At 30.8% G+C, this 22,917-nt stretch overlaps 1 long non-coding RNA gene across 1 annotated transcript; it reads left to right on the top strand.

Annotated features, from left to right (window-relative positions):
* Positions 1-17,821: 17,821 nt before the first annotated feature.
* Positions 17,822-18,671, top strand: LOC121132160 (uncharacterized). Its single transcript, XR_005869243.2, has 2 exons — positions 17,822-18,177; positions 18,234-18,671. It is a non-coding gene; the product is annotated as an uncharacterized lncRNA (long non-coding RNA).
* The last annotated feature ends 4,246 nt before the right edge of the window (positions 18,672-22,917 follow it).

Raw genomic sequence — 22,917 nt, 5'->3', positions numbered from 1 at the left:
ACCCAGAGATGTTTTTAAAAAAACAATCCAGACCCCCCCCCCCCAGTTCATAAGGTCCATGCAAGAGATTTCGGAGTTTCACACGGGACTGTCCAGAGAACCAGCAATAAAAAAAACCAACTCCTCCCTTGAAAGACTCTTTAGCGTTCTTTTGAACTCTTTTTTGAAACTTTTTGCCTCCCCCTCCCGAAGACCCTAATGCCAACACCCTTGACTACACCTTTTAGTTCCATATCGAGAGGAAGGCCTTCAGTGTCCGTCATCCAAACATTGAGGCACTCAAATCCACTGTCCGCCAGCACTGGAACGCCACAACAGTAAACCACCTCCACAGTGGGTACCTTACCTTCCGCCATCTGGGACCCATAATTGCCGCTAAAGGCAGTTACATTCATGTTTAAATGAGCTGAGACACACATCTATTTATAGTATTAATAATGTTGAAATTCTATAGCTAATCAATAAATTATATCTTGTTGAAGTTTCAAATTCAAGACGTTCAGATTTTAATGGAAGACACGTTGAATCTCAAATATTTGAGAACTTTTTTAAATGCATTCTTAAATTGAAATAGGGGCATAATTATATATAGATATCAAAATAAGGATTTTTTTTTTCAATTTACTACACGATACATAACAAAGGCTATGAATTTTTTTGTTTTATTGTTAAAAAAGTTAATAATAGTCCTGCAGTAGAACCATCCTGCTCAAACACAATTGTCCATTCATTCCACAACAAGTGTGTTTAGTCAACAGGTGATAGTTTTATTTTCAAATTATTATTCTACATAGGTCTTCATTAAGCAGGGTTTTTTTTTAATTTCCGGATCTCGTACATAAATATTAAATACCCTGAAATTTTAATATAGCCTAGTAACTCAATTTTTTACCCTACTTTAGAGGCTAAAATTTTAAAGTTTTTAAAGTTTTATTGGTCTTTTTCATGTTCTATGACTTAAATAATAATAATTAATATATGTTTCAGCCTGTGCACCAAAATACTGTTGCATGGTGTTATCAAAAAAACTGTAAGAAAAAATTATTTTGTGTATTTAAATAATAATATATGGAAAAAAGAACGAGAAACACATAACACCTATTTTTATTATAATAATACAAGATATGTGGGAAGGCAATGTGACTGTTGCCTTACAAAAGTGATAATACAGTGTACGAAATAAGTATATGACTCCTTAACAACTTTTTAATTAACGCACTGATAACATTTTCTATGAAATTGAGTTCAGGAGGCTGGCTGGACCAATCATATGCAAATCAAACCTCAATATGCTTCATCTTAAGATTCTCCTTTCTTCCCATGCCGGTATACTTAACATCATTCCTCCCCCATAGCAAAGAAATCCCAACCAAAACATAATTTTCCGGTGTTTTGTTGGTTAAACTCAGCATTTTTCTTCCTCCAAACAGATTTTTTAAACACTATTAAAATAAACCTCCACTGAAAATCCTAGGCTTTTCTTTTCTTGGTCAGTGGGCATATTTAAATCAATTACTTATGTTTTCCACTGTAAATTTATATAATTGCCCATCAAGTTGAAAGACTTGACGAAGAAGGATAAAATGTTGAACGGAAAAATGTCGAACGTAGAAAAGACACAATTTCGAACGTGAAAATGTTAAAATGACAATTTTTATAAGGATATTTCGAAACAACAAAAAACTTATGGAACAAGGAAAATGCAAAATCAAATAGATCTGAGGCATGATGCAATTGTAACCAATTGATTTATATTTTCGCTTTTAAGAATTATTTTTTTCGCATAAATATAGGAAGGTGGTCTGAAGAGTTTCCGACCTCAATGTGAAAATGGAACCACTCTTAAATAAAAGCTTGTCCCATTTATTTAGTACATATTTGTTCACAGTTATGCACTAAAGTTCTAGCCATTTTGAATACGTAGTTGATATGTACCAGTCGTTTAAGTGAGTTGATGAGAGTTTTATATTGAAAATGGACAAAATCGAGTATCAAACTGTCTTTCAATATTTTTCATAAATTGTAACCTTTATATAGGTAGATTCAAACAATAACAGACATATAAAGGCTGGTAGTGTTAAAATTTGACGAGTATAAATCGATCCAACTGGCAGTAATTCAGCCAAAATATACAAATGTTTCGTGAACAGTTATTTTGCATAGAAAACGCCACGTACTATTTGAGTTACAAAGATGGGAGCAACCCTGGGAGAAATGTGTAGAGTTACAAAGAGACTATGTTGAAAAATAAAATAAAAAATCAGAAACATTTTATAACACCCTCATATATTTGATAAACATTTTTTATGTTCGACTTTTTGTCCTTTTAAGTTGTGTCTTGCGACGTTATGTACGAGCAACGTATATTTCATATTATGAAGTTGAAATTGGTACACTCTTCTGCCCAACATACAACATATATATTTAGAAATCCTTCAATAAGAGAGTGTTAAATCTACAGAACTATAATTTAATAAATTTCTAAAACATATTTACACACGTATAATAAACATTACTAAACATATTATAAAAATATCTTCCAAAAATGTCGGTATTTTTTTACAATTTTTTGGAGATCATTTTGAAACCCAAAGATGTTCCATTAAACCATGAAATAAAAACTTAATAAGGAATACTATAACTTTAGTATAAAAGAGTAAATTTAGTCCGTAAGAATATATGTGTGAGGTTTCATGCTGATAAGTACCATATTTATGTGACAATTCTGTAAATTTAAGTCATATACTAAATATAGTAGGTTGGCCAGAAATGGGCTCATAAAAAAGGTATATTTTTTGACGAATGAGACTGAAAATTAAAGACAACTTGAACCATCAGTGGAATCTACTAGGTATGCGCCTATGAAATGATACTTTCGGCTATTGGTCCCTAGGTGTCGTCAGTTAGTCATTATAAACCAGTCCCAAATCTAAATGCTTATTTCGACATGTGTCAACAATATGTAATTCATTGTTTGTATAGTTTCATTCAATAACGCACTTTTTTCGCTCTTAAAAATATCTAATTTTGTGCCTATAAACTACGATGTGGGACATCATTGATTCTCTGTTACCAATTAAAGAAAAACGCTTCTCAAGCCCATCTAATACTTGTGAAAGCTTACGGTGGACATGATCAAAGCAGAGCACAGTGCTTCAGGTGGTTTGAAAAATTCCAAATTGGTGATTTTGACGTGAGAAAGGAAGACCGCAGCCCGCCACCAAAAAACTTTGAAAACGCCAAATTGCAAGCATTTTCATATGGTATGACCTTCTACAACCCGGTCAAACCGTTAATTGTGATCTCTGTCAACAAAAATTGTCCGATTTGATGACAACACACCACGGCATCGCTCTATAGACACCCGCTAGCTTGTTGAATCGTACAACTGGGAACCTCTTGCTCATGCGACTTACTTACCAGACCTGGTGTCTTCCGATTATCCCTCATTTGATGGGCCACGTACTCATTGATTTACGCTTCGATTCTCACGCTAATGGCAAAAAAATTGATCGATGACTGGTTTGCAGCCAAAGACGAACATTTTTTTTTTTTGGAAAGGCATCCATAAATTGCCTGAAAGATAGGGGAAATGTGTGGCTAGCGAAGGTGCATACTTTGAAAATTAATTCGTAACCATTTGTTGACAATAAACGTTCAAATTTAAAAAAAAAGGTATCCTTTCATAGGTGTATACCTCGTAATATCGATGTTTATTAGTGCTGAAAATTGTCATGAAATAAAGTAGTCATTTAAGCGGTTATACATACATCGGCGCCTTAGAGTCAGGGGGGGCATTAAATCAAATTCAATTTTAGCCTAATTTTTGGATAGAAGAGTGTATTTTAAGCAAAATAGAAAAATTATTTTTTAATTTCTGACCAATATCAAAATGTAATTGATACTATAGGGTTCACCCCAGTAGCAAGACCATGGGGAGTATGACTCCTCACTTTTTTATAATCTCTATTGTTACAACAATATTTTTGGAAATAGCTTATAATAATACATATATTATTTTTTGGCTTGGACACAAGCTAGAAATATATATAAATTATGTTCCTGGTGACCATCGTGAGCCAATACTCTAGCAAACAAAACAATATAACCTTTGCATTACCAATATTTTAGTGCTGATTTGAACTATAAGTCATGGAATCAATTCATATGAATTTCTACAGAATTTAGTGTGGAGGTTTACCCTTGTACCGTGATTCTGTACTTTTATATTTATATTGGATCATTTAATAGTAACATTTATTATTAGACGTATATTTCATAGAATCTTTCCTACCATTAGCAACACCCGAAAAATGTTTGATACAATAAATGTACTTTTAATGTAGGAACTTTATCATGATTTGAAAACAATAAATCCTAGAGATATCCTATATATTGATTATCCGTCTTCACAAAAGATGTTTACCTGTAGGCTGTAATGTATATTATAATAATCAGATAGTATATATTATTAGAGATCATTAGGAGAAAAAAACATGTCCTATTTGATCACTAGACACATGAAGACTGTGTTTTTTTTTAAATTATAGTAATTGTATTTAATGCAAATCAATATGTTTCTGGATGGTAGTGTCGTATATATTCATGTATGTATAATTTGTATCGTATACCTTATATTTTAAAACAATAAAAAACCTTCCTGGTAAGGGGAAAAAAAATAATAATAGCTATATTCCTATTTATCACTTGAGAAAAGGAACTTAAATGAAACTTTTGAAATTCAGCAACATAAATTTATAATTGACACTTCTGAATTCCTTTACTGAATGGGGAATTGAAAAAAAAAAAAAGGAATTTGTAGATTGAAACTTTACAATCATAACATGTCATCAAAATACAACAGAAGATCGGATTAACAGGTCACTTTTCACGCAATCTAAGCAGTTGAGCGTTTCCAGGACCACCATCTACGCCGTCAGCAAGTCCAAAACGTTGAAAAGGAAGAAGGGCTATGTCAAAAAGACCAAATTGGACCTGGATGAGTTAAATAAAAAACAACCTCAAGTCCATGAGGACCCATATAAAAGATCGCTGTCTATCAAAAAAGTTGTTGGAAAGAGCCTTGTGAGGGTGGGGATGCCACTTTTGACATCAACAATTAAAGAAACCCGTCTCCTCAGTTGCAAGACTCTTTTGAATGAGTCTTTCGAGTTCTTTTTTGACAATTTTGGTCACAAACAGTTCTGATGCCAATCCCCTCGATTACACCTTTTGTCGATGGAGGCATACAGTGTCCGTCATCCAAACACTGAGGGCCTCAAAGCCACTGTCAGGCAGTACTGGGACAGTATGACAGAGGACTACATCCACATCGGGTACCAGGCCTTCCGCTGCTGTATGGAAGCCATCATTACTGTTAATGTTGGTTGCATTAATGATTAAGAGAGCTCAGACACACATCAATATATAGTATTAATTTTGTTGAATTTATTTTTTTGTCAATAAATTATAAATTGTTGAAGTTTAAAATTCAATGTGTTTAGATTTTAAAAGACAATTTATTATTTAAATGTATTCTTTTTATTATTTCCTAATAATTTTAAAATATGATTTGAATGCATTCATCATTAAAAAACAACAACTATCAGTCAGTGAATACTGATGTTAATAGTAAGCATTTTTTAGCTCGCTTACTTTTTGGGGTTGACAATCTCGAGAGTATTTTGTTATCCTTATTATTTAATTTATGTGGAGTTATGTTGGATCAGTCCTTGAACTGATACCTTAATCGGTCTCCCCCTTTTTTTTTTTCTAATTTATCTAATTTTCTTTATTACTGTTCAACCATCCAAAAGACCGATACGTCGGTCCTTCAGTTAAAAGGTTTTTTCAAAAATATTCTTATTATTTTATCCTCTAATTAGTTTCTTTGATTTTCTCAAATAATCTTTAATTTTTTTTTGAGAAATAAAAGCAAAAAGGATATATATAATCATTACTATATCTAAAATTGACAAAGTTAAATATTATTGCTATTAATAAATCAACATTAAGTATGGAAGCCTTCTTGACAGGCTTCCATACTTAATAAACTTCTTTTTTTAAATCGGAAATCTCTTTCGATGGTCCTGGACTACATGTAATAAATACTGTTTCTGCTCTTCACAATTAGTAATTAAGGAGTTGAATTCTTTAATGAGAGCGACCCCCCCTTTCAACCGAATCATTAACACATATTAAGTTGTGTATGATTAAACACGCCGCCTGATAGTCATTCCAAAATTCAGGATCTTCTTTAAGGAAATTATTTGTTATTCCCAAACATATAAAAGAGTTCAGGGTTTTTTTTGTAAAACAAAAATTTCCCATTTTTATTTAAGTTTAATTTTATTCGTTTTGGAATATTTGATGGATGAATGGACCCTTCCGAATTTAAAATTACTTTGACCAAAGTTCGTTTTGTTGAGATTATACTTTTGGGTAAAAAAAAAACAACAATCAAGGCTATATTTTGTTCCATTAAATACCAAAGGTGCCTGGAATTTTATTTATTGCAGCTTCTGAAATTGCTGGATGTGTATATTTAAAATTTTTCAAACTTAACAAAGACTCAAGATCTTGGCAAGGAGAAGATATAACATCAAGAGCTGTGAACCAAGCTTTCATATATATTTTCACAATAAAAATGAAATATTGCTAATTCCTATTATTTCATGAGCAGTTAGTTTGAATTGATATAAATCTTAAGATTGTACATTGATTTACTTATTTAACGACTATGAATCGTAGCTCCCATTGAAATAAAGTGTATATTTTGACACAAGCAATGCACATGCGCCACTTATCTGACTAGGGTTGCTAGCTGTTGTATCACAAACGGTTTGACATCCCAATCCTGTAGCAGCTGGTAGATAGCTTATGCCCGGGTCTTTCCAGTTCCAGAGATTAACTTAGGAACACCCAAAAGTTATCTGTTTGTGATTAGAAGCTATCAAAAGTAGTATACAACATTTTGAAGAAAATAAAACCTGTCAGTTTTAAAAACCTTAAGGGCGTTTTAAGCTTTTTCAAAATTTGTCGGTCATCGTTCTTTACTCAAATGCATATTGTTAGCCAATGAGAGCTCAACATTTCCAAAAAAAAAAAACATACCAAATAGACTGGTCTAATATACAAGCTATCATTAATGTGGCTTACCTTCTACACTTCCTCCCTTGATGTAGCTGACCTAATAAAAATTCATGAGAGCTAAGCTGCTCTCCTTCAAAAAATTCTTTAAATTATTGGTGTGAAAATGCTAATTTCGTTTTTTTTTCAGATACTCAAAATGCTCCCTATTTCCATCTTTATTTTGATATTTATTATCCTTTTATCTATGTAGTTGTTGCTATTGATTTTCGTCTATTTGCTCTTCCTGTAATTGGATATTGTAATCCACACTAAACAAAATATAATTCTCCGATGTATTTATGTTTATTAAAAAAAAAAAAACCCAAAATTATTTTCCTATAATAAAACATTTCAACAAAATCAAATATAAACTCACAATAAAAGAACTGCAATAATTTATTTAACAAATAAAGTAAAATATATAATTTATACTCAATTACGAAAACTTTATCTCATTAAAATTCATATTTTATTAACAATTTACATTTTTTAATGTGTGTACGTACATACACAGGTATATTTTAATGGATTAAAAATAGACTTGATTCTTAATTTATTATCATCAGATTCAAGATTTTTTTTTTAAATTTATTATTGGGACCACATCTGCATTATTATTTAATGTTCGCTGAAAATCTATAATTTTTACCTTCTATTATACCAAGAACAGAGCATAATGAATGATGAAAAGTGTTTCAATGTCAAGTCCTGAAATTCTTAATAAGAGATAACGACATAGGAGGTTTGCTTTTCTTTATTGGTATATACGCCTTTTGGTTTCACGGATTCATGTAGTCTCAAAGTCGTTCAATAAAATAAGGAGATATATGATTGATGTCAATGATTTATCAATATTCCACACTCATATCCCAGGATTTTTGTTTCATTTTATATTTTTTAAGTGATCCCATTTTTATAGGGGTGTACTAGCAAATTGTCAAAATTATCATCCTATTTTTCCCCAATTTCAAGGCCAATTTCATGACGTCATACCTTGTAAAAGGGATATCAAGGCAATCGAAGGAAGATACTTCAAACTTGATCTTCCGTCTCAAGAGATGTTCGAATTCGGAAACAGGGGGAAATTAATCCAAGGAAAACTACCAGACCTCATAAGGCATTAGGGTGGACTAATTCCTTGGGAATGAGATACCAGGATCGAAACAATAAAGCGATCCATTTACGATCAATAGATAATTTTAACATTTGAAAATGGGATTACTTAAAAATATAAAATGGATCAAAAATCCTTGGAGATGAATATTTTTCAAGTAGATATTTTTTTAATTATATATTGAATACTTTTCTATGATATAAGATATGATATTCCTTCTTTTTTCATTATGTTCAGTCTAAAAATGTAAAATATACCGAGTTCAGAACAAGATAAAGAATCAATAAAACACTTTTTAATCATAAAAAACACTTCTATTTAAGTTTTATATTTCCTACTTTTAATTTGGGAAGGGTTTTAAGGGTAAAAAATGTCTTTGAACTATAAGAGCCCCGAATTACTATAATCTGAGATATTTTATCATTTCAATGACTGAGAAAAAAACTGAGAACAGTTTTGGATTCTGCACTCAAAGATAAATTCTTTTTTTTTTTTTTTTGGTTTAATTCAATTCTACAAAATGAGGGTTCTCCTGTGTTATTAACTATTTCTTCAATAAAGTTTTTTAAATCCATAGAAGGAACGAGCATTCCTTTTTGAACAATTAAGTATTATTTTTATTAGTTGAATAGTTATAAAATAGACAATTTAATTAAACGAATGTGCAGGGTGATGATTTTAAATCTGGAAAATTTGAGGATAATGTTTATTACAATTATTTCCCCACAATTTATTCCGCAATTCACAAATCTTTTGATCTTACACGACAGGGGCCATAGTGAAGTCATCACTCAAACTAAGCACCTCCAGCTACAACAACAGTCTCCAACCTAGACCATAATCTAGCACAGGCTTTGATGTGGATGTCCCGTTCCATGTTGGCCACTGCCCTGAGAATAGAATACTGCATGGAGTCAGCAGTGTTTTGTGCACTTTTATGGGACTCTCTCTCTCCAAAATGTTCAAAACATAGTACTTAAAAGGAGTTAGATCCGGGTAGCTAAGGGGCCACATGTCCATTCATTTTAATAATTTTTTTATATAAATTTATTATGAGTTATTAGCCAAAACAATCATGAATCTTCCTTCCAGGTATTCCCTACCTATCAGACTCCTTGAAAGTCTTGGCAAAATTATAAAAAGATGATTTAGGAAAACTTATTTATTTATTAAACTGAATAATCTCTTTGGATTTACGATCAGAATATTACAAACAATTTCGGGTGCACAGCGTTTGTGTTCGGTAGGGCATCTAAATATTTTTTTTTTTTCTGAAGCAGTTTCGTATAATTTGATTTTCTGATGAGCACATTTTCATAAACATATATCTTAGAGTTGCCAAGATATTGAAGTCTAAACTTGTTCCTGATTAAAAATCCCCAACATCAATTATGAATCTCTTAAGTAAGTTCATTTTTGATGGATTATTTCAAGTTGTCAGAATAATTATAAGTAAATAAAGGTGTGTTTTTTGTTTTTTTTTCTCAAGACATTCATTAAAACATTGTTTTAATTCTTCATTTTCATAAGCAATCAACAAATAAAAAAATAGAAAAAATAATAATTATACCATTTCCAATTCAAAATGAGAATATTCCAATTCAAAAAAAAATTGTCCAATTCATAATGGGAACAGTCCAATTCAAAATAAGAATAGTCTAGTTCAAAATGGAATAGTCTTATACAAAATGGGAAAAGTCTAATTCAAAATGGAATAGTCCAATTCAAAATGGGAATAATTCCGTTCAAAAAAGAATAATCAAGCTCAAAATGAGAACAATCAAATTCAAAATGAAAAGAGTCAAATTCAAAATGAGAATAGACAAATTCAAAATGAAAATAGTCAAATTCAAAAAATATATATAATATAAACTCCTTTAATATATTAATACCTAATCCAATTATCGTAGCATTTTTTTCATAAGTACTAAATAAATCTATTTATGTATCATAAATTTAATATTTAAATTCTACAAATCGCAACTTTTACACAATATATATATCCAAAGAAGCAAATATAAATATAATCAGCAATTTGGGGTGGATGCATAATGAAATAAGGAGAATAAAAAAAAATACTCTTAATATTGTCCAAGGATCGCCACGCAAAAACATGGTGAACCTGTTGCACTTGTAATCTATTATGATCCTTGTGATTTGCAAGTGAAAGATATTCTAACAGAGGAAGTCAATTTATTTAAAATAATTAGAATATGCCCTTTAGTTCTATGCTCAATCCAATTGAAAATATCTGTTCAATTATAAAGAGTCAGAAGTAAAAAGAATTTGCCAGGAAGCATCAAATATTTGAAACTCCAAACTTCAAAATCTAACCATTCAAGAGAATACAAGAATTGGATCTGCTTGGCCAAAAATTACTCAAGAAACCTATGCAGAATGTATCGCTAGTATACAAAGTAAAGTCATCGCTGCTTTAAATTTTGAGTATATGACTTTTTAAATGAATAGACAAAACCATTTATTGTTATTATGTATATACTTGATATTTGAAATGTCAAACGATTACATAATCCCTCTGTTCAACGTCGACTCGTTTTTTTATTTCCTCTCTCAAGCAATTACCTCATCTCTTCTTCATGATTATACTAATTATCCATGATTATTTGATATATATTAAGCATAGATGCTGAAGGCTCTTCACTTTTAGTACTCTTAGATTCTTATCACCCATCCTAAAAGCTTCAGCCGTACAAGGGAATTATAACATCTCTCTAGCAGTTGAGTGTGTTTTTCGATAACAGTTTTTGGAAATCAAATAGTCGGCAAGATATTAATTTTGTTTTGTCATATATGGTATTAGTAAATAATGATATAAGGAACCCCTTGTATTTTATACACCTTAATTGTTAATATTTCAATATTAAAAATATTTATTTTTTATTTGATTAAAATATACATTTTTCATCAAATTAATCATTTCAAAAATCTGATGATTATTTATTTCTTTTATTTTTAAGTAGTTTTCTTTCAATTTTTGAAATTAAAATAAAATTCATACTTTTTAGAGTAATATTTATAACAGAAAAATAGTATAATTTAATCATTCAAAAGTACAATATACTTAATTATATAAACTCAGTACATACAAGCTTTGAACTCTTTGCCGGCTTCAAGTTGTAATATTTATTCAATAGAAATGTGTACTAATTTTTTTTTTACCACTGTCAAACGAAATAATTTTTGACCATTATATACATTACAAAATAATAACAAAAAATAGAAAAAATGTTAACATAATTTTATTCAGTTGGTATCATAATTTAATTTAGACATTTTTAGATTTAAAGATGTATTTTTAGAGAGTAAATGGTTCGTTCTGGAAGAATGAATGGTATCATTCATTGAACTCAAAACATGTTGCCTATACAATTAAAAAATCATTGATGTCCAGAATGAAGTGTAGGAATAAGTGGGCATCCCTGTAGTTTTGGTAAAGAGTATCATTGATTGTAGATATGTTTAAAAAACTCATTTTTAATGCAGTTTTAAAAACTGATCTCAGTGAATCCATTTTTAAATAATGTATTTGTACATCGCCACCGTCAAATATTTATTGCTTTAATTGCTATGCATGGAGGCAAGTTAGATAAACTAACGCACTGGGAGTAACTAGCCCTCAACGATTTAAAGACTTTAGAAAAGCTTCTTTAGCTGGTTGATGGGCATCCTCGCTTTTCATGACAACCTCAAGTTCAAGTGCTTTAGTGCTTTGAAATAAAAAAGTTCATAACATGAGGGGTACTTAGTTTTCTTAAGGATCCCTTTGAAGAAATAGGCATCAATATAAAAAAGAACTCCTTTATGTACATTTATATGAAGATTTGAAAACGTATTTGACTGAAGATTTTTCAAAATATCTTGGGCTTGACATATTTCTTTCTTTTACAAAACTTCTTCAGGCTCAAAAAAAATGGTTGTGCATATCTGACATCCAGAAATACAACATGTTCTTCCTATTTTGATTAGAAGCACCTATTCAACTAAACTAGTGAGTACTTTGCATGTATTAAAAATATGTTATACAATGGACCAGGTTAGTAGAAAGATTGAGTGATTTTGAAAAGCTTGATCATCAATTTTTGTGGCATCCATGGATTATTCCATGTGTTTAGAATCCATAATAGAGTATTCCTGGGATATACTTATAGTTATAAAAAATTTGACCTGAAGGTATGTCAAGAAAAAGAAAAAACTAATTTGAAGTATATTTGGTAGGAAATCAACTTAGCTGTCATGACGTTTTCTTGGATTAGCTCAAAGCAGCAGCTCCGGGGGGAAGGAAATTAATTCACTCTTCTGTATATCGCATGTTTATAGGCAATAGGTACTTCCAGGTCAATCCTCTATTCTACTCCGAGTCCAACATGGACTTACACCTATAACTTGCCAACCAATAATCAGCGTTACTCTCAATTATCCATAAACTCAAGCACTTTATACCTAGATGTTCCCTCCTCAAAAAAAAGAATAATAGTAACACCTTAAAAACTTCAGTTCAGGTTACAAATACAAAAGTCTCACGTCACCTAAAGCCATATATCCTTATATATTTTGAATACTAAAATTATTGTATCTTTTGAATATGAAATATTAAGATGATTAAGTGTCATTTTAACTTATCTTATTTTTATTATACAACGGAAATAACCCTTTTTTAGAAAAGAAACAAAAAAGGAAAACTAGCTGTAAAAAAGTTATAACATTTTTCTTGTATATATTATATTTTTATATAATTCTGCTCTTATTTTAGGTATGACCTATAAAACTTTTTGAAAAATAGGAAATATTTCAAGTTGTGCAAAAAAAAACAAAGGGAAAAAGAAGTCAATATTTGTGAAATTTTGTTGTTAAGTCACTGATGAAAGTTAGAAATTAGAAATCATTAGAATGCTAATATTATTCCTGTCTGTCAGCTTTTCCTTCATTCTTAAATATACCTACTTAATTTGGCTTCTACATACTTTCTTGTAATGTTAATTGTAAGTGAAATCTCGGAAAACCAATACTTACATATCTTATAATAATCCAAGTAAATATTAGAAGCATTTATTGTGAAATTGATTTTTTCCCCCCTTTTACTGCCGATAACTAAATTCGGTACGTTAATTCAAATATGTTTAAACCTTTCCATAACAGGACTGACCGCCTTAATATTACTATTATTATTTTTGAATTTCCCAGTAAGTTTTGTGTTAAACGTAATTTGTTGAGAACGAAATTTCAAGTGTTTTTTCTGTCTGTATTTTGAAGATACAGCTGAGTCCAAAACTATTCGTACCCTCACAAAAATCCCAAGAAAACATAACTATATGTTCGTGTTGAATCTACAAACTCATCTACAATCACAAAGTACTCTCAACTAAACAAATTATAATAATTTATTCATTTTTCTGAGTAAATTAGCACAATATCATTTCTGGCGGTTCATATAAGTATTCATACCCAAAGAGCAAATTGACTTAATACTTTTTGACAAGGCCTCTGGTTTTATTCAAATATTGAATACGCTTGGGATAAGTTCTTACCAAATTGCAGCATCGATTTTGCCGACTCATCTTGACAGAATCTCCAAAGGTCATCGAGATTTATTGGACCTTTATTCTACACTGGTTTTTTTTTTTAATGTAGTCCATAGATTCTCTGTAGGGTTAAGGTTAGTATTATAGGCCGACCAGTTTATGCCCCTAACCTTATACCTATTGAACCATTCTTGAACTTTTTTGGATGTGTGCTTTAGGTCATTGTCTTGCCGGAACCACCATTTTTTTAGAGGCTAAGCATCCTTGCTGAATGACGCAGATGCATTTCAAGAATATCGATGTAGTCTTCCTTTTTCATTGGTCCATCAATTTTGAGAAGTTCTCCAGTTCCATTGGCAGCAAAACAACCCAAAATCATAATTCTTCTACCACCTAGTTTGAGTTGGGATAGTGTTTTTGGGGTTGAAGGCTTGTCCCTTTTGTCGTCAAATGTGCCGATCCTGGCTAAACAACTTCATCTTTGTCTCATCTGGCCACAGCATAGTGCCCCAGAAGTTAAGTTCATCATCTTTGTGGTCATTGGCAAACTTCAACCTAGCCTTTATGTGTCTACTCTTGAGGGGTTGAGTCCTTCTTGGCACACAACCCCCGGAACCTACTATTGTGTAAAACCCTTACATAGTTGATCGTTCAAACAAAGTTCCTGTTGCTTTCAACCACTGCTGGAAGGATTTGAGAGTTTTCGTTGGATTCTTAACGACTTTTTAGACTACATATCTCACTTGTGTTGTGCTAAGCTTGGACTTCCTTTCTTGACATGGCCAGTTCTTTTGAATTTGGTGACGATGCTTAGTAGTAGTCACTTTGCTATGCCTAGTGACTACAAACTGGCGAATGTCCTCACTGTACTCCTAGTTTTTGGTCATGTTGAATAAGACTTAAGCAAGAAATTGGCTCATCCCACTTTTATACCTCAGAAAAGAGTTCAAGGAAATTTTTGATCTCTCAAGCATTTTATAGAAGTATTTTAATCTCTCCAGACTTCGCCATGATAAAAATAAAATAGAAAAAGTCTTTGTTATTTTTACATTTTTGGAAGTGTACGAATACTTTTGGGCTCAACTGTAACTATAAGGTACGTTACAAATTTCATATGTTTTTAATCGTGGGTATTTAATTGAAATAGAAATATATTAATACTTTAAAAGACTCCATGTTAGGAGTAAAGGCCAGTTGATTTTTAAAGTTACAGGAAAGTTCAAAGGGTTCTTTTCTAGTATACAAAGTTCATCTCCCTCTTTTCACTCCAAGGTAAGTTCATGCCAAAATATTTAATATCATGCTGGGGAAAAAGTAATATTGTATTTTCCGTCCGTTTTTTAAACAAAGTTTATATTGTTGTTTTTAATTTCATAGAGGGACTAGGAAACTGACAGGTTCGGAGAGTATAGGTCTTTGAATCTTAAAAACACAATATATGAGATCAATAAACAAAAAAGTGGTATCTATGGACAAAAAGACTTTTGTTATGGGAATATATTGTATCTCATAAATTGTAAAAACTGGACTTTTCCAAAGCATTTGTTCATTTACAGAACCATAACAGATACTTAACCCTATAGAAACATATATGGAAAACACACATGAGAAGAGACAATATTTTTTTTTTTTTTTTTTTTTTTTGTAAAATTGAATATTTCACTCAAAATGTAAGTATTCTGAAGGGATAAAGAGCCGAGTATTAGAGATATTGTATGAGAGGTACAGAGTTACATTAAAAGTAAATCATTTTCGTTTAATTTATTTTGGCCCCCATCAAGAGAATATTAATTTTATCATAATAAAAATAGCGTGCATGCTTTTTAAATTTAGAAGTACATGATTTAATAAAAAATTAATAATGTAGTGTAAGTTTTACATCGGATAATTAAAAAAAGTTGAAGTAGAATAAAGTTGTATATGGGTACAAAAAAAGAAATTTGAAGAGTGTTTAATTATACATAGAAAACCTGAATTAATTTGAGATGTTTAACGAATTTATGGATAAGACTAGTTTAAAATTTGCAAAAAAATCCTATTATCTCACAAAATTTAATATTAACTATTTCATCGCAGAATTTTTGAAATTCTTCTATGAAATTAGAAACCCTACTACATAAATATTCAGAGAAACACATAAAATATGTATACGAAAATAACTGTAGTAATTTTGACTACTTGAAGAATGTTTGAAAGGAGAACTGCTAGGCTTTCATGACGTTTCGTTAGATCAACTGCAATTTGCTATGAGAGGAAGGAAATATTTAAAAATCCCACTCCGTATACAGCAAGGATATATGTATAAAATGGAATGACCCCGAAATCGATCCTCAATTCTACTCCAGCTACAACAGTGACTTATGCTTATAAATCCCAAGACAACTGTCATTGCTACTCTCCGTAGCACACACACTCGATATTACATTATGCTTAGAATAATAAAAACTTTATTATTTTCTGAGTTATTAAGACATTCTGGAATCAAATATTGAGGTATAAAATTTATTCGTTTATGGTTAATAATTCATCTCTTTATATATATATATCAATTTAGAGATCATAATACAGATGATTCTGTATGACAATCTCAAACAAGTTGGTGATGGGAATGCGACTCACAAGGCTCTTTTCAACCATATTTTTGATAGCTCTCTAAACAGTCTGGTTTGAAACTCCGAGATCGTTTGCATGGGCCCTCATGGACTTGAGGGGATGTTTTTTTAATTCCTCCAGGTTCGGTTTGGTCTTTTTGTAGAGCTCTTCTTTCTCTCCGACGTTTCAGACTTGCTGACAGCGTAAACAGTGGTCCTGAAGAAACCCAACTACTTGGAGTGCGCCAATGGAAATTCGTTGATCACGTTCTAGCGTTATTTTTACTTAAGTCTTGTCAGGTTTGTTTTATTTTGCAACTAATTGCGTTTATATATCAAATATGAAGTAATTCATAATTATTGAATGAGTAAGTCTTCAGATTTCAATGGACCACCCAGTAAAAGCACAGGGCCTCTCATATTTTTTCTTGCCCTCAAAAAATTCCCCCTTTCCTAATATAAAAATACATCCTATGCCCTGGTGATATGATCATCTTAAGGAATATTACTATTCCAGAGTTTCGCCATTTTTAGATTTTAACGCTTGATTTTTTTTTTCAATGGACTATAAGGTGCATTATTCACAACTCATGTCAAAAGTTAAGAGGGTTACACGCACTAATTTGGTGCAGCCTATATCCCATGCTAATGTTCCCTGGGGTTATTAAATACCCAAAAGGTGTATTTACGTTAGAATGGGAGGGAAGTAAATGAAGAGGGTTAATAATGTACCTTAAAGCTACATCTCTTGGAGGGGGAAATGTCGTATTGTAGCCAACAAATGGAATGTATCAAAATGGTAAAGTTAATTTAATTATCGATGATTCCTGAGGATAAGAATATAATTAAATTTGAATATATTATATGGATATCTACCAAGTATTGATTGCATTGCGTACCCAATAATTTTTGACATTGATAGACTTAAATATTTTACATAATATATTACATATACATTCGTGCTAAATCCTTGAATTATAAGAAGGTAGGCTTCAAAAGTCACCCATATTTTAAAAGTATTATTAAAAGGAAAGCTTTTTTTTATTTCTCTCTCTCTCTTGCTTTATAAATATTATATTTGTAGTAGTTCAACATAAAAACAATTTTGAACAAAATTGTTTGAAGGGAAAAAATCCCTATTGTTTTTTTTTTTACTATTTTTTATTTGTAAAAAATTACTTTATTGTAAATTAACCATAAATAGTAAAGACAAGAATCCTTTTTATCTGAAAAATAGTAACATACTTCAATATTTTATAAAGAAATAAAGGAGATAAAAATAACGAAAAACAGCACACATTATTTATAATAATTGAATATATGTTTCCCCATAGAAATTCATAATAAAAAGTAATGATTTAATATATATGTTTTTTTCTTCTCCCCCCCTTCTGAGAGGATCACAGACAAGTAAATCTCTTTTTAAACATTCTTAGAGATGGAGGAGAAGACGAAACAAACAACGTTCCTCTCCTTGGATGGACGCTATTTGTCAACAGTGCGATTTAAAAAAGAAAATTATTATGTCGATAGTGGTGTACCTCCACCTGAGAAAGAGTCCATGATATTAACTAAGGTGGACACGCTGCTTTAGATTTCGAGTGGAATAATAATTCCATTCGTATGCTTCGCCGCATAGAGTACTTCCTGGACCTTCGAAACAATGTTATCTATTTTGAGACACTCCTCATATGATGGAGATGTGACGATGAGCCTATCCATCAGGGTGAGTATCATTCCCTGCTGGAGCCATATTGGTAAAAAGTTAGAATGTTGCCAGCCTGTACCTAAGCCACTTCTGGTGAGAACCGATGAAGGGATTTTTCAAAATTACAAATGGGTCAACTTTCTTTATAGGTCCAGTCTCTTAATTCTTCTCTGAACTAAAGTAGAAGGCTGTTTCAGAGTAAGGCAGTTGCAAAAGGTTTATCTTATTAATTTAAGAGAAAGAGTTTCTAGTGCAATATATGCCGGAGTTGGAGGACCCGAAATCTTCTTATCGACTTTTTGGAATTTGGAACAGTGTTTTGGCCCTTACCGGAACTATGAAATTCCTCAACCCGACACTATTTGAGTGCTGCTGACCGACAGACTTTATCCCATGGTTTTTGGAACACTACTTCTCAGACGCGTTAAAGTTGATGGGTTCGTCAGGACTCAGAAGTAGCAACACGTAGTACATAATTGATTTCCATGATGAACCCATCTCTTTCAAGTACTGACCTACAAAGATCCTTTCATTAAAATTATATTCTATAGTAAGCTGAAATACATATCGAACTCTTTCAGCCCAAACACTGATGCATTTTCTTAATCGTTTGAGCCATAGTAGATACTTTAATTCCAAGAAGTGATGTTGACTGGGCGAATTCAATATTTTGTATGTGTAACATTAAATGGTCCTCACAGTTGGTAAGTATTTGTGTCTTTCCGAACCCTTGTATTGTTTCAATAGAAGTCTCAATTGATTGTAGCATCTCCTCTCTAGTTCCTTTACAGAAAAGCGCCAGGTCATTTGCCTATAAAAGACATTTCATCGACATGTTACATATTTTTAATGCCTGAATTCTAATAAATGTCGTTTATAGCAATTATAAATAGAGTTGGAGAAGAGGATCTCCTTGTCGTGCTCCTGGATGGATATAAAACGCTTTTAGGCAGGTGATATGTGGATTTTCAAAGAAGAGTTGTTTTTTTAATAAATCTAATGTTCCTTTAATTGGTTAGATGGAGTTGCACTGATTAAGTAGAGGTAAACATTATAGTATTCCAAATACTCCATCTACCCTAGGAATCTTTTTGTTAAATCCATATACATACATAAAGTATGTATTATATATTTCTTTCTCTAGGAATCACCTGGGATCGAACGCACAATACGAATAATACTTTCGCCTTTTTTTTTTCTTTTAACCAGAATCCATCGCTTCTAATTAACCCTAACATTATAGTACATTGAGGAATCTTTGAACTTCCCATGCATCAAACACTATGGCCACATCCTTTGGATTCCTTACGATGTACTAGGTGCTCTTGGAATTCCCTACATAGTCCACAATTAATATTTTATATACAAAATAAACACTAAATAATCTGCGTATACATTTTCTACCTTAGCTCATTCATTAAAAATAACTTTGATGTTTATTGACTTAGAGTAATCATTAATTTAAAATAAATATTAAAGCTCTTGAGTCAACAAAACATTTCCGAATATTTTATTATAAATAAATGAATGAATAAAAAAGTTAATGTTGCTTCAAAAGGTGTCCTAGCGATATTGAGACATACTCCATATGGTTTTAAAGCTCGGGAAAGGGTTGCAAATAAGGAAATTGAATTTTTTTTTTTAATGAAAAATTTAACACGCTCCTTTCACTGCCAGAAGAAAGTTCAGGGAGATTAAATTCCAACGTAATTTTTTTATTAAATTGGGGAGCTTAGAAATAATAAATATGGGAATTCATTTTTTTTTATTTTTTAAGAAAAATAATAATTATTCCCTGTTTATTCAAAAAATAAATAATATTTATCATTTACTATTTCTTTTGAGTTGAAACTGTTTGAAATAACATTAGATCTACCTACTAGTGTTGAAACTTGGTTTGACACTAGTAGGTAGATATATTTTCGGTTTGGTTTTATGTGTTTTTTTAGACCAATTCAGATTAATGTTTTGGCCTTAACCAAAATTTAATCGCTTTCTATATGTGGACCAATTTTTTTTTGGTATTTATAAAGATATAGATATAAAGGTATCGATGAAGATATGGGTTTATATTTCCTGTGAGATCATCAAGCCTTTTCAAAATACAATTTAAGTGTCGAATACACTTTTTTTAAGGTTCTTACTTCGTACAAAATGACACGTTGGGTTTAGTCTTTGTAAATATGCAAATATATTGGGAGTGTGAATAACACAGGGGAACACTAATTGTGTACAAATAAAGTCAAACCATAAGATGAGTATATCTTTGAGCTCAGAATCCAAAACGGATCTCTGTTTTTCCCTCAGTTATCTCAAATATCTGAGATTATAGTAATTCGAGACAGTTATCGTTCAGAGTCATTTTTTACCCTTAAAACAATCCCCAAATTAAAATTAGAATTAATAAAACTAATGTAAAAGTGTTTTTATGATTGAAAAATGATATTATTAAATATTTATCTTGTTTTGAACTCGATATATTTTCATTTTTAGGCTAAAAAATGATGAAAAACGAAACTTTTTTTTACCTTTATAAATTATTCATAATACATAGTGATGAGGAATATCATAGCTTATATTATAGAAAAATACTCAATGTATAATTTAAAAATATGCATCGAAAATTCCATGTTTTATAAATAGAAATTTGTCTTTTAATCATTAAATGTAGCACTTTGAAGACGTATAAAGGCGTTTGAGCCAAAGAAACAACGCAATTTGAAGCTTTTTTTCAAGAAGATTTTTGTTCGATTTTGTATTTTTTAAGTGATTCCATTTTGAAATATTAAAATAATCTCCTCATCGTGAATGGATTGATTTAGTGTTTAGATCCTGGTATCTTATTTCCAAGGAATGAAAACGGATGGAGTATGTCTTACTTTGTTCGATAATATTGTCATAATTTATCCTCTATTGCAGGGATTCTATATAGTATTTGGGTGTTATCCAAAATTAGATGAAGAAATCATCTTGCTCGCCAAAATTATGAAACATTTACTCTAATTTTATTTGACAAATAAATAATATAAATATGATAAAAGTCATTGATGTTTGAATTCCTTTTTTATATGTAGATATTATAACTCTAAAGACTGTTATTTTATCGTAAATTTTGAGATATTTTTTAAACTTCTCATCTAAAGTGGTTGTGACCATTAGCATTATCTGGTTTTAGTGCTCATGAGGGATCTTAGTTCAATATTTATTTTTCACCACCTTTTCTTAAGAGAAAACAGGAAAGTACTCGTATTAAGATATGAAGGGAAGTAGCAGAGAGTTAATATGGAGGAGACACAGTATATATTATGTAACAAAATTTCAGAGTCCAGAGCTCGACCGAGTTTTGATTCAAATGAACTCAACTCCTTAAAACAATTAAAAAGAAATCAATACTCATTTCAAGTAATATCTACAAATATTTTCTAAAATTTTCAGCATATAAATTATTTGTAATTTTTGAATCAGAATACATTAAGAAGATCAAAACATTTTCGAATACATTGTCCCGTGAAGTTTCATCTCTGTGAAAGATGTTTCCTATGTAAGAATATTTTTTAAATGTAAGCACATGTGTATGTATGTTTTAAGATGTACTCTTCCTAAGTAATTTATCCCATTTCAATAAAGCATAACAAAGTTATTAACCACTTTTTTGGAGATGCTATTGTTTAATTTTAAATAACCTGGCCTTCAAATAGCTAACTAATAAATTTGAATATTTTCAACTAATAATTGCATTTGCACTATTGCAATATTAGATTGATTTTTTTAGCTGGCCTGCTTTTTTGGAATTGGTAACCTTGAGAATTATTTTTCTTTTGATTAACAGTTGCCATTATTATTTAATTCTTGAGTAGTGAACTTACTTTCCTAAATAGATTCAATTATCTTCAAACCCTGATTAAACATTCGCGCGTGCTCATAAAAGAAGAAAAGTTACCTTGAGGATTTGTTGCTGACTGATTATTGTAAGTCCATGTTGGGCGCATAGTAGAACTGGGAATCAACATTGGAGTGATTCTTGCAAATGTCATTTTTTATTTCCTCCCCCCCCCCCACCCCTTCCTTCCTTGTCAGAACTAATCTCCTCCAAACATTCTTCAAATGGTCAGGGTTACCATATTGATTTTCGTTCTTTTTTTTACATGCTCATTATGAACAATCACTTTCATCACTAGATAAATAATCATATAATATTAGAAACCTTTAAGCGAAGGCCCACTACAAATGTGATAAAATAACCTAGAAATTACAACAATGGTAAAACATAAGTTCATAAGGCCATTTTTATATTCTTATGGGAAATTAGTATTTATTAGATTTAAGAAGACTTTGATTGGTTTGATATTGGCATGAAAAAATTTCATAAAAACTGTAATTGATGAATTTCACAGCCCTGATTTTTTTATATAAATTGGAATATTTAAATCTATTTAATTTTTTTTTTTCCATAAAAATATGACAAATGGTATTTTGAACTTATATTATATTATTGTTGAAAAATTCTATCGTATTCCTAGTGGGTGCGCTTGAGCCTCTTCGGACATGTTTCTAGTATTTTGTGACATAATCATGTAAAGTTTACACAATTATATAAAAAGTATGTACAAATTACTTTTAATGTGTTACTTGATTTGCTACAAAATCATTAGTGCAAATAATAAACATATTTTCATATTATGTTTTTTTTTTTTCTAAGTCTATTTATTTACGTTAGAGTTTTTTGTTTTTAGGTGTTGACTTTTTATCTTGATTATTTTATGGTTGGTTATGCTTAAAAATATTTTCAAGTTCATTATGGTACTCAGATTCTAAAAATGAAAAAATATACTT

The sequence above is a fragment of the Lepeophtheirus salmonis genome, chromosome 2 (assembly GCF_016086655.4).
Source record: "Lepeophtheirus salmonis chromosome 2, UVic_Lsal_1.4, whole genome shotgun sequence".
Lineage (NCBI taxonomy): Eukaryota > Metazoa > Arthropoda > Copepoda > Siphonostomatoida > Caligidae > Lepeophtheirus > Lepeophtheirus salmonis.
The sequence above is the reverse complement of the archived record's forward strand: the minus strand, read 5'-3'. Positions and strand labels throughout refer to the sequence as shown.